Raw genomic sequence first — 17740 nt, forward strand, 5'->3', positions numbered from 1 at the left:
GTACCTGTTACCTTATATAGAGGGTCCTGTTTGATCAGTTATAAGGGGATATCCATTTTTCAAAGATTGATCTTTGATCTGGTTATCACAAGCATAGAATCAGGGAGGAAGATATATCCAAGAGAACATTGAGAACTTGATATGGCATTATAAGTTCCTTGTGATGCCTTCCGGGTTAACCAATGCTCATTTTGCATTCATAGACTTGATAAATAACGTGTTCAAGTCATTTTTGGATAGATTTGTAATAGTATTTATTGATAATATTCTAATATATTCTCATAGCTAGGATGAACATAAGAATCATCTGATGAATGTAATGCAGACATTGTGGGAACATAAGCTTTATGCTAAGTTCTGAAAGTGCAAGTTTTAGCTTGACTCAATATCATTTTTGGGGCATGTTGTCTCCAAAGATAGTATCATAGTGGATTCTAAAAAGATAGAAGTCGTTCAGAAATGGCCTATACCTACTTCACCTATAGAGATTCGCAGCTTTATAGGTTTGGATAATTACTATAGGTGTTTTGTGCAGGATTTCTCTAAAATTAGAGCTCCATTGACTAGGTTAACGCAAAAAAATATGAAGTTCCAGTGGATGGAAGAATGTGAGCAGAGATTCTAGAAACTTAAGACATGTTTGACCACTGCACCATTATTAGCCTTACCATAAGATTCTAGAGGATTCAAGGTATTCTGTGATTCTTTGAGGGATGGGTTAGGGTGTATTCTAATGCAACATGGTCATTTTCTGTATTCCCACTTATTTTCACCATTAGGGATTGTTCATAACTGCCCAAAGTCATATATGACATTCTGGAACTCATAGTTTGGTTACCAGGTAGTTTGTTGTTTTTTAGAATAAATATCCCATTTAGAAGTTTTCGTTGATTCCAAATGGCCGCCAAGAGAAAGCTTTTGTAAAATAATTTTGAATGCAAAGTTCAACTAAGCTAGAAGCTATGTAATATTGATTTTAGGATAGGTAGACCCTTGATTTGGATCCCACAACACCCGAGCTTATTTCGACCCTCCAGTCAAAGTCAAAAAGTAGAATATATGGGTGTAGGACCCACAAGTGTACTAAATGACCTTGGATGGAAAATCTAACTTCACCACTGCGTCCAGAATGTCAAATTTAGTGGGGTTACATAGTTCATTTGCAAAAATAGGAGTCCGAGGTCAAAAATAAGTTTTGACCTTGCGAGTTCATTTAAACTCGTATAAAAGGCACTTTTAGCCAAATTTTTGGGCATTTTTCACTTCGTTGAGAACCCTAGTAGCCATAAAATATTGTTGACTTAAAAGTGAGTCTTGTGAGTTTATTAAGAGCTTGAATAACTTATGTAATCTATTTTATTTTTCTTACAAATATAAGGTAAGATTCCTTCAAATTTTGTATTAATTTCTTGATTTCTAGTCCCAAAAATCCTAAGTCTTTGAGGCTTAATTGTATCCATAAATGTTATTGATTCACTCAATATTTTTGAGGGTTATATATCCCTAATGATGTTTGAACAATGTGTTGGTCTCGAAAACTCATTTTTTGAAGGTGGGACTCACTTTAGGTATTTTTGTCATTTTGGATCCATGGCATAATGGTGTCATAGTGGGTGTCATTGCTCTTGTAATAATTCTTAGATTATGTTTTTGATAGCTTGGCTCATGGAAGAAGAAGCTTCAAGAAAAGAGAAGGCAAAGTTGTTGGTTAGTGAGCAATTGGACTTGAGGTAGGTTAGGCTTACTTGTAAATCGATTTAGCTTGATTGTAGTATAATTATTGATATCTTGTGAGATTCTTAGATGATAAATGGATTATTGGTGATACTTGGGATTAGTTGATTATTGTAGGCTATTAAACTTGTAAAATATGATGCTTGACATTTAGCCCAGAACCTTAGGTAGTTCTACTTGTAGTCTTATAAATAGTATGAGATACTCTAGTTGCTCTAATAGTTGTGAATGATGTTATTGGCTAACCTTAAGAGTATTTTGACCTAGATATGATTAGTTATGGAATAGAGTTAGTGTTTGGATGACTTAGAAAGAATCCTTAAAGAGGATTTTTCCTTATAGGCCTAGTAATGATTGATAAGCCCTTATGGTGTGATTTAGATAACCTAGCCTAATTATGGGTAGAATTTAGCCTTGTAGATGTGAACTTTGATATTATTAAGATTTAGGTGTGGGACTTGACCCACCTTAAGCTTGAATGATGAAATTCCCTAGTGACCTAGATATTTGACAAACGTCTAAATAACATTATTGAGATTATAATGGTTAAACTCAATTGTCGGTTTATATATGTGGTCGATGGTTGGATAATATGTATACTTGATTGATTATCTTGTTGTTATGATATGGATATCTTTGGAAAGTCTTGTGAATTGCACTAATTAGTTATGCTATCGCTTGACTTATCAATTATTTCACCAAGTGAACCTCTAATTATGTTACCACTCTTGCCATGAATCAAGTCTAATGGTTAAGTTAATGCTTATGTGAACGACTTCCCTTTTTGGGTTAGTATTGAGAAATGTGGGGATAAAAGAGTCGATTATCAAGCATGCACTTGACTTATAATTGACCTCCTAATAAACGTGATAACTAAGGAAAAGTGGTGATTGCGTATATCATTTAGATATTTATGCTCATGCATCTACGTATATTATGCAGTGATGACTAATTATAATGTAAGATGATATGTGTTACCTTACATCACTTATACTCTATTATTGTGGCTTGTACATGTTCTTTGATTTGACTTCATATATATGTAAATGTTGGTTGTCTTGGGAGATGTGCTGATGTTATTATGATGCCCGATGAATCCGGAGGATATGTTGATATTATGATGATGCATGGTTAATCCAGAAGAGGTAATGATGTTATGATGATACCCGGTGAATTCGGATGATATAATGATGTTATGATGATGTCTGGTGAATCCAGAGAATATGTTGACATTATAATGATGCCCGGTTAACCCAGAAGAGGTAACGATTTTATGATGATACTCGGTAAATCCGGAGGATATAATAATGTTATGATAATACCAAGTGAATTTGGAGGATATAATGATGTCATGATGATGCCCGGTGAATCTTAAGGATATTTTGATGTTATGATGATGCTCGGTTAATCCGAAAGAGGTAATGATGTTATGATGATACCCGCTGAATTCGGAGGATATAATGATGTTATAATAATGCCTGGTGAAGCTGGAGGATATGTTGATAATATGATGATGCCTGATTAATCTGGAAGAGGTAACGATGTTATGAAGACACTGTTGTGGTAAGTATATATGAATATATGGACATATGTGGGGTCATGCTGTGTGTGGCTAAACCCATTAGTGTACTTGGGACATGATGTTTTCCTTGGTAGATTATTAATCATTCTTCGTCATTAATCACTAGTTAAGAGGTGTGGCCCGTATTAATTCTAATTAGTAACTAGAAATGGATTATGCCGAGTATTGGGTTAAGGCTAATTAATATGTGTAATCTTGTGTAGAACAAAGGGCTCACCTAGTACATCTACTTGACTTGGATAAATGGTCATGTTATTGAATTTTGCCTAATAAAGTGTCTTATGTGATAACTAGTTGTCTCTATTAAATGACCCTGACTTGTGGGCTAGAAGATTAGTAAACTAGTTGGTAGACCTTACTTGGTTAAAATATGTAAACTAGTCTTTAAGGTTGTAACATGGCTAATGATATTGGACTTAGTATTGTATGATGAATAGTTAAGTTGACATCTAGCATTTGACACTGTGGTGGCTTAATTGACGACTTATATAATGAGGATGCTAACTAAAAAAGGGCCTTGAGATAGATGAATAAATAATAGTATTGATAACTTGTAGCTTTTCCTGATTTGATGACTAGTAAACTATAAAACTTGTAAACTAGTGTTTCATGGATATGTAGATTAGCTAATATAGACTAGACTTAGAGCTCATCAATAAGATAGAGAATAAGTAACTATGTAACTATGCTATGGTGATATCAGTTTTGTTGTGCTAAATTATGGTATTGATAATGATTGTATACCTCGGTAAGAGGCCATGGTGGGAATGTGTAGCCCACAGCTTTGGTGAGTTGCTTGTGTAGTTGTGCTTTGATATATTGATAGATTGACCTTTTGGTGTACTCTCTGGTGGGATGGGATGCTGTGATGAGTTCTTTGTGGTGTTCTTTTGCATATACTTCCCGACGGTATGGGATATCATGGTAAGTTCTTATGCTTTATATTCTAATATTGGTTGGTGTTAATTATGGTAAATACATAGTTGTTATTGTATACATGTGGCTTTATGCTTCCAAAATGATTACTCATTTGTATGATGATTATGGTATATATTGATATGATACGTTATGCTATTGCTTTAGTAGATTAGTTATTTTATACAGTGATATCGAAGAAAATTCAGGTTCCTCCTATACCTTGACTTTAAGTTATTTTCTTACTTTATATCATCCTTATATTATAATTTAGCTCAGTCGGCTGATGATGTCTAAAAAGTATTTATGATTTGGTACTCATACCACACTTCTGTACCTTTTTGGTGCAAACCCAAGTTCTAATTGTCATCGTTTAGTTGAGATCGAGTCGTGTTGATCATTAGGAGATAGGGTGAGCTCTTTGAGTTCGAGTTGCCCTTTTCCCTCTCTATCCTTATTCTTTATTTTGTATTTTAGATGAATGTATGAGATTATTTAAAACTATTTAAGCTTATTAGACATAGAGTTCTAATTTTTGTTGTCAGATTTAGAGTTGCTCTTGTACTTATACTATCAGGTCATGGGATTAGTATTCGAATGTGAGTTGTTTCTTTTGTGGAATATTGTTGTTGTTGTTGTTTTGTGTTCCTATAAAGGGTCTGTGTTGGACGTTTCCACCAAGATAACCCATGGTATTAGCTCCAGGTTACAGTGTCGGCTTACCTGCTGGTGGTTTATGTTAGGTGCCATCATGACTCGAAAATTGGGTTGTGACAAGTGTGAAGGTAGAACTAGAATACTGTTACTGATCTCCCTTGAGTAGGGACCTATTGATATGATATTTGACTGCTTAATGAGGGTTTCACTGTTATTGGCTATCATTTAAGTAGAATGCCCCACTGATCACATGAATCATTCTTGGAACCTCGCAAATATGTAGTATTTTATATGGTATGATGCTTATTGAGTTTATTACTATATTATTGGTTCATTTTGCTTACATAAAACAAATGATATTATTTATTGTTACTGTTTTCTGAAAGACGATATATTTCGTGATGTTTTATGACTTGTACCTATTAAAACAGTTGTGGTTAAATGTTATTACTCACTAAGCTAGGGTCTCACTGATCTATAAAAATACAACACTTTTGATGCTTAAAACTATGAGAAAATGTAATTTTCTCAGGTTATTTTGATACATATGATGCGTTTTGGATATGTTTTGCCGAAAACTAGATTTTGGATGCTAAGTTCATGAAAAAGGTGAATAATGGAGCTTTTGGCTACTCAATTGATCAATTTTGAGTATTCGTGACACTTTTTGTACGTGACCAAAACATGTGCTGAAAGTTGAAGATTTGAAGCTTGGTTGCAAATGTTTAAAGACTGGCACATGTGATCTATATGAGACTAAAGCAAAAGTTGGAATTGAAGATCCAGAGAGTGAAAAAGTTGATAAAGAACTTTTGGCACCTACCTATGTCAACATGCGGGCTGTATATAGCTTATGTGAACTACATATAGACAAAGAATGTGTTAGAAGTTCAAAATCCCGAGAGCTGAAGCTGCAGGAGTTTTTGTATGAGCACATGAGGTATCTACATGTACCCAACCTCAGGCCGCATGTGCCATATGCACCCAAGGATAGGCCGTATGTGGACACCACATGTGGTTACCGATACCTTTTTGTCTTTTTTCATTCGGACTTTGATTTTAGCATTTACTCATGTACTATAAATACCCCTAATATATTTTTTTGTAGAAGTTACACACTCTTGATATTTATAAACAAATCTTCATTTTGAGCTTTGATTTTGGTCTTGAAATTCTCTTGTATTGATTTCGGTTGATTAGTTCAATTAAAGTTTTGGGTTTTTCAGTTATAATTATTGTGACTCATCTTATGCTTTTAATCATGAAAGTTGTTGATTACTTCACAAGTATGAGCGGCTAAAAACTCTTGGCTAGGGTTGTTGAAACCCTGGCAGACTGACGAAGTAGGGGAAGTGCTATTATTGTTCTGAACCAATACTCGTGCACAAATTGTATTATCTTTACTTTAATAGATTTAGCGATTGAAAATGTTAGGTTCTCGCCTAGATTATTGCTACTTGCTCCAAAAGAGGAGTAGTGACTAGATAAAGATAACTATAACAATGATCTAAAGTTTAACTGTCATTCCACTCTACTAGTTATTATCTAAGTAAGATGGTTAGTTGTCATCTTATAACTAGAGACTCAAAAGGTAATAGTTAACTGGGATCGAGATAAGGGTTAGTAAGGCAACATCCTGTTACTCTAAAGGTAAAGGGTGAAATCAATCTGCTCGTCCAAAATACTGTATATGGTATATAACTTATCAGATGTTGCATGCAAGGTATTGGGTTGGTTCAATAAAGCACAATAATTCTAGGGAATCGAGTAGACAGGAGGAACACAATCTTATTGTTCACCTATGACTGATTACAACCAAAGTTGATATTAACTACTAGTTTGATATTGATACTAAAATCCCCCTATTTTCTTTTCCAATTTTGCCCGTTGATTACAACAACTGAGAGCTATGATTTATTGTATTCCCTTGGGATTCGACCCCAACCTTTTTTGGGTTATGATATTTTCTAATGACCTCATAATCTTTAGTGTGAATGTGTATCTTAGGCGTCACCAAATTTTTATTCCGTTTCTGAGGAATACATTGTTGATTTTGGAATTGAGGTTTTTGCAATTTTATGGGTCTTTTTATTTTGGTTGTTAGTTGGGTATACACCAGTGTATGCTTAACATATGGAATAGAGGCAATCCCTTACTCCCAGTGAATTCAAATCAGAGAGGATCCTACAAACACTAGTAGGATGATGAAACTGAAAAGAGATAACATTCCTAAAGGGGTTCATGATTATGTGCCTCTCCCTCTTCCTGAAGAAGTTCAAGACATTATTGATCAGCAAATAAGGGCGATTTTAGTACAAGCCACTGATGAGAGGAGGGCAGCAGAAAAAACTCAGTGGATAGCTAGGGAGGCATAGCTAGCTAAGCAGAGACAAGAATAAAAGTGCGGAGCAGTACTCAATGGAAATCAGAATAGATCTAAAGGTTGTCACGCTCAAATGATCCTAGCATATCAGTATGTACAGCCATATTTAGACAATGAAAAAGATCTAGGGAACATTGAGCCGATGGAGACAGGAGCTATAATCCCTCTTGTTTTACCCTAGGTATTAAGTTTGAAACAATGAGCATAATGAGCCATCTCCTAAATTTGAAAGGTATGTTTGCGGGTTTGCCTATAGATAATGCAAATTTCCACCTTGCTAATTTCATTGGGATCTATTTTTTGTATCCTAATCCAAAGGTGAATAGTGAAGCAGTTAGACTGAGGTTGTTCCTCTTCTCCCTTATATGAGAAGCATCTTTAATGTTAAAGAAACTACCAAACGGATCTATCACTAGATGGAGTAAGTTGTACAAGTAATTCTTGAATAGTTTTTTTCCTCCATCCAGGATGTTGAAGCTTAAGGAAGAGATCTATAATTTCAGGCAATTGTAGTCAGATTCTATGTACGAAGCATGTTTCAGGATCAAGAATAAGCTAAGTATGGTGCCCAACTATAGGATGTCAGGGACAAGTCTATTGGAGATATTCTATAAAGCCTTGAATATCAGCTCTAGAGCCATGATAGATACCATCTCTAGAAGAACTTTTATGAGACTACATTGGAAGGTATCTTCAGAAATGCTAGATCATATCTCGCTCACTAACTCAGAATGGAAAACTTGAGAGGCTGAGAGAGGATATGGAACATATGCTATTGGTGCCTGTAACAACCCATTTCGTCATTACTAAATTATTCGTAATAAATTCATATTCCTCAATATTAACTTGGGTCCAAAATATCCAATATTTTATTTATTATGTCATCTTGAATTTTTCGACGAAGAGTCTAACCTTCGGGTGTGTCTAGATAGACTCAAGCTCGATGAATTTGATTAGTCATAAGTGACAAAATTAATACTTTAGTTTTGAAATTTCTTTAGGTATGAATTAAGATCTTACAATATCCCTAACACAAAGTTAAGTATAAAACTTTCTTTTTGATACAGTTTCGATATGGGTTTTTATTAGGTCCAACTTCATGCGATCATATCTCATAGAATATAAGGAGTCAGAGGTCCCATTACCTATCAAATTAAAGATATCTGAGTCATATTTCCAACGCAATAAACCTTTCCAAAATTCAAATATTTAGTAAAAAGTTATGACTATTTTACTTAGCACTATTCGGGCCGAAATGGGATTTCGCTGTAGTGAAAATTTTGATTTTATTTAAATCAGCTTCAGCCGTATTTTAGGTCTAAAAATCCCAAATTTCATTCCCCAACCCTAGCGAGGTGATTTTCCAAAGCTTAAGGTGAAATTCCTTCATTGAGGTAAGTTTTTCCATTATTTTCGTCCTCTTTTAATCCTTTAATACCTTAGTATCCTTAGAAAGAACTTTAATGGTGGAATTCTTTTGGGAAATACTCATGGGTATTTTTAATATGACCTAGAGCTAATTCTAATCTATAAATTAAAGATTTCTTACATTAATTTCATAAACTAGATTATTAATTTTGATGGTTAGGAAGATTGAATTCTGTAAAGATGAGACCTTTAGCATAAAAACTCCATTAATGGAGATGGGTTAAGCTTGAAATAGCTGATTAATGGCTAACTAACATTGGGGGATGATATAGACCTTAAATTAAGCATAGAATTAGTGGGTTTGAATCCTAAGATATTTGTTTGAAGATTAATTACTTATTACTCTTATTATTGCTTGATTTTTAGATGGTTCATTATTCCAAGGAATGAAGGAAAGGAAAGATCATCTTTGTTGCAGCTTGTTTCTTCCAAAAGCTTGGCATCTAGGTAGGCTAGGTTTAATGAGTAAAATATTGTGTTATTTTATGTTTTCATAATTTAGAATTGATGGGATAAAGCATGTCTAGGCCTGCGGGGATGGAGTTGAGGCAGATAAAGACACGAGTACTAAACTTTAATCCCAAAAACTATATTATTGGTTGATTTTATGATATTTATGATATTATGTGTTATGTGCCTGAAAGGAGATTGTTGTAAATGTAGCATATGAACATGACAGTTGTTCCAGTGATGAACCTAGTTGAGTTGTAATGGTATTAAGTTGTATGTATTGTGCAATAATATGATGAGGAGAATTATGCTAAGATTGAATATTTATGAGCATAGTAATATCTATGGGATAGATGACTTGAATTAGTTCGAAGATTGTATTATGTGGAAAGAGGTAGAGGATAATGATACATGCAAATGTGGTAGTTATAGGTAGTAATGTTAGAACCCAAGTTGCGGTATTTAAGAAGATAAATGATATTTTTAATAATTAATGAGTAATTAAGGCTCCCATAGTGACTTATATGCGTAAGAATTAAATAGTGATTTATGTTCTGATATCCTTGTTTTGATATTAATAAAAATACTATATCTATTTGGTGCCCATGAGAGGCTAAATTGGTGATAATGATGGTTTATTGAATTGTTCCTATGAGTGGGTTGTTTGATAATGATAACTCCTTAAAGTAATAATATGAATACTTGTTGATTGGTATTCAGACATGCTTGATATTGTTGATGTTTGGATTGTTAATGCGTGTATAAAGGATTATTGAAAATTTACTTGATGGGATTGTCTTATGACTTTAAGTGTACTTGTAAACTTGGTACATTGTGTTGTATTTTGTGAGATTGGTGTATATTTGATATTGATAATACTTGTTTTTATTAGATCAGGTACCACGCTAGTATGAATGTGTATATGTTGGATCGGGTACCACGCTGGTAAAGATGTGTATATGTTGGATCGGGTACCACGGCGGTACGGATGTATATATGTTGGATCAGGTACCACGACGGTACGAATGTGTATATGTTGGATCGGGTACCACGCCGGTACAGATATATATATGTTGGATCAGGTACCATGCCTGTATAGATATGTATATGTTGGATTGGGTACCAGGCTGGTACAGATATGTATATATTGGATCGAGTAACATGCCGGTACGGGTATGTATAAGTTGGATCGGGCACTATGCCGGTACAAATATGTATATGTTGGGTCGGGTACCATACCGGTACGGTACATGAACATAGATTGTTTCTTGAAGGTCATGACTATTTGGGAAAAAATAAGTCCCATAGCATGTATGTACATATTTGTGTTGAGTTTGTGGATGTTTACAGTATGGTTGATACTCTTGATGGTTATGTGGATTGTTTGTGAGCACTGTTTGATTTGTTGTTGTTGTATTGTTGATTCATTGGGTATTTGATTGTGTGATATGTATTTGAAAAAGTAAAACTTTGTACTTACTTATATGTTGGTTGACTTGCTTCATTTATACGTGTTTTAATTGTAGCTTACTAGAATGGCTAGTTATCATTCTTTATATTATAATAGAGTATTTGGTTGTTAGCCCGAGAGTTTAGTGTGGTTGTGTATGATTACGGGTTTGTTCCCATGAATTTGAGTAATGAAAAAGATAAGGTGAATAAAGAGGAATAGTGATGTAAGATAAGGTGAATAAAGAGGAATAATGATGTATTAGCGTTGAATTGTAGTTTATGGTATGAACTACTGAGGCTAGAGTATGTTAGTAGTGAATATAATATTGATGGAGTTGGAAGAGTAGTCGGATATTGTAACTTATATATGTAAAGTAACAGTATTATTACAACCTTAGTTGAATTATATTCCGTTAAAGATGTCATGATTTATTTTCCTTAATTCTATTTTATGATTATATGAACTAACACGGTCGGTCGATGATCCCTACCAGTACGTGTGGTTGTACTGACCGTACTCTTTTACATTTTTTCTTGGAGTGTAGACTGGATGCAGGTTAGTTGCAGTTACTAGATGGATGACGATATTCAACACTAACTTCTGCACTTTCTTCCTGGCAGATGTTAGATTCTTTGTATTATTTATTTCATTGTCAGTATATGTTATAATATGTAGCTCTTGTACATGTCTGGCCAAGTCTTGGGATAGTGAAGGATATTTGTAAAAAAATTGTTTATTAGTATTTAATTTACTTTATATTTTCTTAAAAACAAAAGTCTTTTGCATATTTTTAGTTGGGTAATAAAGGTTCTGCTAGCTAGTTAGAATAGTGTAGGTGCCCGTATGGTCCACTAGTTCTGGTCGTGACAGTGCCTCCTTCGACTAAAAAGTGCTTGATGATTCAGTAGGGTAAGAGATTACGCTGCTAAGAACTGATCTTGGGTTACTGGAAAAACAATTTGTAGCAGTGAGTTCTGAGAAAGTGAATGTAGTAATAAACAAGGTTCAGCTTCCAAAGCTTATGAGTCAGAATTAGAGGAGGGATCAAACTATCTGGATTATCAGTTGGCGGGTTTTCAAGCCCAAGGGCAAGAGAACTAAGGTCAGAACTATTATGACAGATACAGAGACCAGAGTAGGGAGAGATATGGTGACTGTACAAAGAAGGATGAATACAGAGAGAAGGGAAATAGGTGTATTCTACCTGACATATGAGATGCAGAATTAAGAATGGAAGAGATGTAGACTAAGCTAGTAAAAGGTCAATAAAATTAGGATAATAGCCTTAAGGAGATCAAGGCTAACATTTTAGGGTTAACCCAGAAGGTTGAATCACATGCCATTGCTATCAAGAAGTTGGAGCAATAATTCGGACAGATGTCAGCAACACATAATCAGAGGCAGGTAAGTACCCTTTCGAGCAAAAATGTGCAAAATCCATAAAATGATGGTCATGTTCTTGCCATTACCATAAGGAATGGTTTGACTACTGTGGATCCCCCACTACCTACTGTGGAAGCGCCAAGGAATGATGAAGCTGTTATTGATGAGACACCTATTATAGAGTCAGAAAAGGCCAAGTTGGTAAGGAGAAAGGTAAGGGTCAGCTCGTTGAGCCAAAAATAAAACAAATCCCATACCACCCCACCTTTTCACAAAAGACTAAATCAGAAGAAAGAGGAAGGAAAGTTCAAGTGTTTCATTTATATGCTTAAAGTGAATATTCCCCTTCTTGAGGCATTGGAGTAGATGCCTGGATATGCCAAGTTTATGAAGCAATTAGTTATAAAGAAAAAAGTGACGGCAATTGAGGATATTGATGGCTTGCACCACTTTAGTGTAGTAACTGGTAGGTCTTTGTCCCAGAAAAGGGTGACCCCAGATCATTCCCTATACCACACACTATTGGGTCATCCCAATTTGCTAGAGCCTTATGACATAGGAGTCAACATTAATTTGATGTCGCTAGTTGTATTTAAGAAATTGGTCTTGAACCCTCCTGAACAACTACAATGCAGTTATTGATTACTAACCACACAGGTGAAGAAACCTGTGTTAATTTTTTGATGTAATTATGGGAGTGGATAACTTTATCTTCCTAGATAATTTTGTCATTCTAGACTATGAGGTTGACACCGAGATGCCCATCATGTTTGGGAGACCATTAAAGGTAATAGGCAGAACGATGGTTGACTTGGAAAAGATAGAGCTAAAGTTCAAAGTCAAGGAGGAGGAGGCCATATTCAACATCCGAGATCAATGATGCAGCCTACCGATATAAGGGTGGTGTCGGTGATTGATTGTATTGATGACTAGGAGGGTAATATTATAGGTATATTGATGAATTTAGAATAATCATAGTACCCACTTCACCGCAATGTTAAATCAAGCATTGCATGGGAGGTAACCCATGGGATTGTTGTTGAAGTCTGAGTAACAAACACAGCCACGTCGTGTCGCAATGTTAAATCAAGCACTGAGTGGGAGGCAACCCATTATTCTAGTGTTCACTTTTGCTTGTTTTACTTTTGTAGGTTTATAGCTTGTGAATTTACCCAGAATATGGTAGGATTTCTACATTCATAAATTTCCAGGTAAATTGACCATGTCATAAGTCTCACACGGTCCAGGTAAATAAGCGATAATTGAAAAGATGAAATTTTGAGGGTGAGAATGGAAATCTGTGGAGTTTAGTACATAATCATACAATTAGAACTATAAACCCAAGTTATGGAACCACAAATAGCAAGAAAAACATAAATATGCCAAGTCCAAAATGCAAAAAAGTAGGCCAAAGATTTTGGCCCACGTGCACCCTACACAAGAGGACCGGATATGGAACATATGCTGTAATGCCCCAAAATCTGATCCTGAGATGTCACACGGTGATCAAGACTACGATTAGCCCTAAGCTAAACCTGTCTGTATACTACTGAGCCTAAATCTCATAATAATGGAAATATAGACATAAAAGTCATCCTAGAATGCAGAAAATGTCTGTACTATCTGAGAATAATGTCTGAAACATCAATACTGAATAATCTGAATCAAAACGAGCAGTTTGACAAGCCTCTACTACTAATACTAGAGAGTCACTGGGATAAACTCCCAGCTAACTCAAACTGTATGAAAGGAATGCTAAAATTTCATAAACTGATAAACTGCTAAATTTGAGTAATAAGTCCCCGAACTATGAGGACTCACCAACTGTCGGATATAGATAAAGATGCTCGAACTACTCACGCTGCTGATACTGAGCACCTTAACCTACATAAAATGTAGCATATAGACGTATATATGGGTTAGTACTTTGAGGATGTACTGAGTAAATGGGGTTGAATGCATAATTAAAACAGCATTTCATAATCATCATTTATAAAACAATGCATGCTAAATGTAAAGGAATCACATAGGCTGAAATATCTGAAATACTTAAATATTTAGCAATAAGAAGCAAAACATGCTTTATATAAATCTCGTGAGCCATAACATTTAGTTCTAAAATTTTTACTTGTATTCCCTTTTAAATCGTACTGTCTAAGTGTAGAAAGGACTCACTCTTAAATCTAAAATTTGAAAGAAGAAATCTGTAACTATAATTTTTCTGTAAAGCATAATCTGAGTAAAAATGTGAGCCTTTACACTTACTTTTCTAAAAGCTTTTCTGTTATTCTTTTGCTATTAGGGAAATCTTTCAAAACTCTTCTTTACTAGTAGGGGGAATACTTTAAAACCATTCTGAAAATTATTTACTGATAGGGAGAATACTTTAAAACTATTTTGAAAATTCTTTACTAATAGGGAGAATACTGTAAAACTATTCTGAAAATTCTTTACTTATTGGGAAAATACTTTAAAACTATTCTAAAAATTCTTTACTAATAGGGAGAGTACTTTAACCGAAATATACTATGTGAGCTAACATGGAGTCCAACGTCTTACCTATGTTGGGAAGAGCTGTTCTACCCTTGCCATTCGAATAGAACCTAATCCATGCGATCGATCACAAGCTAAATCTATCATCCATATAGAAATGGGAATAATCTAATAATCTATACCTACGATGGCTACGTAGTTCTGTGGAAGTAGGATGCGCTAAACCCATACTTCTTACTCGGTACTAAATACTACTCCCTTATTATCTGTAAGCTCATTCTGTTGGAAATCTACTTTAAAACCAGCATAAGGGTTTATCAAAAATAAATTATGTATTTATCTGATAAAAATTATAAATAAAGCTGATCTGAATTTTGTAATCTGTAATAATCTAATAAGTGGCTTCCATAGCTAAATCGATGATCAAAAGATCAAAACTTTTTTTGGAAACTGAAAATAATCTGTTCATAATATGCTTAAAGCATCATCTTTCTTGAAATTATAATAGTCAGTCTTAGGGTAGTAACCCATGCATCAATCTCATGTCAAAACATCATAATAATCATGCTTGATAATGAAAATAATGATAATTCATCTCAAAATCTGTAATTTACTGCAATAGGTATGAAAATGTGAAAATAGACATGCAATTCATCTTTAAAATATCTCAAAAACTCATAACATTGAAAATAGCAATAATGGGTATGAACCCTAATTCAATACTCATGTATTATCATTCAAAATCATATGAATTTAATGCAAAAGCTTGGTTTTTGGGAACAAGGATGGAAGAAGATCTTTGTTCATAAACCCCACATACCTTAATAGATGACTAGATGAAGAAACTTGAGTTATTGATCCCTATTTGAGTTCTTGGGGATGAGTTCTTGATTATCTTGTCCTAGAAAACCTCAATTTTAAGCTTTCTTGGAGAATCAACGGAGGATTTTGATTTCTTGGAGAAGAAGCTTTGGAGTTATAGGGTTTTACTTGAGAGAAAATTGATGAATAATGAGCATAGTAGGCTTAGAATGGGTTTAATCTTGTGTTAATAACGAATTGGGGGCTTGAGAATTGAACAAAATGCCCTCTTTAAACTTCTAAATGGACTAAAAACGTAACATTTTTCTAAACTGGGTGGCCACCGCGATGCACCACTATCGTGGTGGTTTATTGGAAAATGGATGAGTGGGAACTGAACATTCTTTGCGATGCCCCACCAGTGCGGTGCCTCTTTGAAATGCCATTTTGGCCCTGGTGCGATGCGCCACTATCACGTTGGGCTACTGGAAATCGACAATTGGAAAATTAACCCTCTTCGCAATGCGCTAATATTGCGTCGGTCTACTAGAATGGGACAATTGGGAATTTGGGCTTCTTCATGATGTGACAATATCGCGGAGGGCCACTAGAATTTGACAATTATCATTTTAGCCTCCTCCGCGACGTGCTGAGTGCTCAGGTGGCACACTGTCAACTTAAAAACGTCATAGCTCCTTCACCGAGTGTCATAATTAGGTGAATTTGGTATCGATGGAAGATTATTCAATTTCCCACACAATGGAAAGTCTAAATCTAGAAAATACCACATGAAATAAAAAGGTATTCATCTTTGAAGCTCTCCCTTAACATTTTAGGAATGAATTTAAGCTAGGAAAAAGTATGGGGTATTATAATATCTCCCCCTTAGGAACATTCGTCCTTGAATATGGCTAGTTAAGCTGGAATTACTGAGGAATCTGAGGCTATAAGATATCATGCACAACTGAAATAAATCGAACGACTGAGTCTCTATATAATGAGCTTACTGAACTGATCTGAGAGTGCATAAATTTACATGAAGATGACTATATAGATTAAATTGAGACTAGAAAAGAACTGAATGAAGGAAAACTATTACCTTCGGCTGAATCTGAGTTCGTGGAGAAGTGATGAGGATACTCGGTACGTATGTCAGCTTTTGCTTCCCAAGTAGCGCCCTCAACGGACTGATTTCTCCACAAAACTTTGACTAAGGGAACTTCTTTATTCCTTAGTCTACAAATCTGACGATCAAGAATCTCTACTACAACTTCTTCATAAGAAATGCTATTCTGAGTATCTGTACATTTTAGATGAATCACAATAGCTGAATCGTCCATGCACTTATTCAACAAGGTCACATGGAATACTGGATAAACTGAGGATAAATCTGTGGGTAGCTCAAGCTCATATTCCACCTTCCTAATACGACTCAAAATACGGAAGGGACCAACATAACGTGGACTAAGTTTCCTCTTTTTGCCAGATCTTTTCACCCCTTTCATGGGTGAAACTTTCAAATAAGCTAGATCATCAATCTCAAACTCAAAATCTCTTCTTCTCACATCTTCTTTCAACCTCTCTCTAATCAAATGAACTTTCTGCATGGCTTCAAACACCATGTTTGGCCCAATCAAAGTTTCCTCACCCATTTCGAACCAACCAACTGGCAATCTACATCTTCGCCCATAAAGAGCTTCAAATTGAGCCATCTGAATACTGTCATGATAACTGTTATTATAAGCAAACTCAATCATCGACAAATGCCCATCCCAACTACCTTTGAAATCAAGAACAGAAGTTTTTAACATATCCTCTAAGGCCTTAATAGTCTTTTCTGCTTGACCATCTGCCAGCGGATGAAAAAATGAACTTGGGTACCAAGATCCATTTGAAAAGCTTTCTAAAACTGAGAGGTAAATTGAGTACCCCTATAGGAAATGATAGATAAAATAACTCCGTGCAATCTAACCATCTATTGTATATACAACTTAGCATAATCTTTAGCCGTATAAGACATGTAAACTGGTAAAAAATGCGCTAACTTAGCCAATCTGTCTACAATAACCCAAATCAAATTATGCTAATGAAGCAAATGGGGTAAACTAGTTGAAAAATCCATATTCACCTCTTCCTACTTCCAAGTAGGGATACCAAACTCTTGCAACATACCACCAACTCTTTGGTGCTCTACCTTAACCAGTTGACAAGTTACACACTTTGCTACAAGCTCCACTATATCTCTCTTCATACCACTCCACCAATAAATTTCCCACAAGTCATGGTACATCTTGGCAGTGCTGGGATAAATAGAATAATGCATACCATACATTTCTACCATAATTCGCTTCCTCAAATCATCAACAAATGGCACGCGTAGTCTACTTTGGTACCTCAACACACCATCTCCCCCTTGGAAGAAAACCTCTACCTTTTGGTCTTTAACTGACTCCTTCAGTTT

This window comes from Capsicum annuum, chromosome 7 (assembly GCF_002878395.1).
Source record: "Capsicum annuum cultivar UCD-10X-F1 chromosome 7, UCD10Xv1.1, whole genome shotgun sequence".
NCBI lineage: Eukaryota > Viridiplantae > Streptophyta > Magnoliopsida > Solanales > Solanaceae > Capsicum > Capsicum annuum.